Below are 861 nucleotides of genomic sequence, written 5' to 3'. Positions count from 1 at the left end.
TATTGCTTTATGGTGTAAACACACCAAAGGTCTGTTGGTAACATGTACCAACAGCCGCGAAAGTACATGACATTACATTACTTATTTACCTACTTACTTACTTACTTATATACACACATACATACAGATTCTACAAGTAGTTCAGGTTTGAGGTGGGTGGACGTGACTGGTGGCATCTTGAGCAAGGACAGAGATAGTGCAATGAACAATTGTTGTTATCTTCAAAGTTAGTTATAAAATGATCCCAGAGAAAAGTTTTTAGTTTTGATTTTAGCAGAGGAAACGTTAGATCCAAGTTAAGGATAGGCATGGCATTCCAGAGAGTTGGTAATCTATGGAAATAAGAATGTCTAGATACGTTATTTAAATGATGAGGGATGATCAATTTGTTGCTGGTGCCGGATCTAGTATTAGCTGAGCTGAAGTTGATATGATCATGAATATTGAACTGTTTAGATTGTACCTTGATTGATTTGATTGCAAATAATATATCTTGTAACTCGAACAGGTACATCAGAGGAAGGATCCTTAGTTTTACTAGACGGGTTTTGTAACTACTGGTGTAATCATTTAATAGATACTTAGTGGCACGGCACTGGATTTGCTCGAGAGATATGCAGATATTTGGCTTAGTCCTTATTGGCTGTGAATTATAAAGCTCCAAAGTAACCTCCAGGGGCGGATCTAGGATTTATAAAGGGGGGGGGGGGCTAACTCAAGGTAGTAATCTCTTGGGTAGAGGTAGCGAAGCACACTTCCCAGCATGCTTTTAACTAGGGGGGTCTGGGGGCATGCCCCCCCAGGAAAAGTTTGAAAAATAGATGCTAAAACACTGCAATTTGGAGACATTTCCACATAAAA

General features: G+C 39.1%; 1 long non-coding RNA gene across 1 annotated transcript; it reads left to right on the top strand.

Moving 5' to 3' along the window:
• On the top strand, positions 1-580 carry LOC136261935 (uncharacterized). Its single transcript, XR_010704061.1, has 3 exons — positions 1-62; positions 128-226; positions 275-580. It is a non-coding gene; the product is annotated as an uncharacterized lncRNA (long non-coding RNA).
• Positions 581-861: the final 281 nt, after the last annotated feature.

Source organism: Dysidea avara, chromosome 7 (assembly GCF_963678975.1).
Source record: "Dysidea avara chromosome 7, odDysAvar1.4, whole genome shotgun sequence".
NCBI classification, from domain to species: domain Eukaryota; kingdom Metazoa; phylum Porifera; class Demospongiae; order Dictyoceratida; family Dysideidae; genus Dysidea; species Dysidea avara.
The sequence above is the reverse complement of the archived record's forward strand: the minus strand, read 5'-3'. Positions and strand labels throughout refer to the sequence as shown.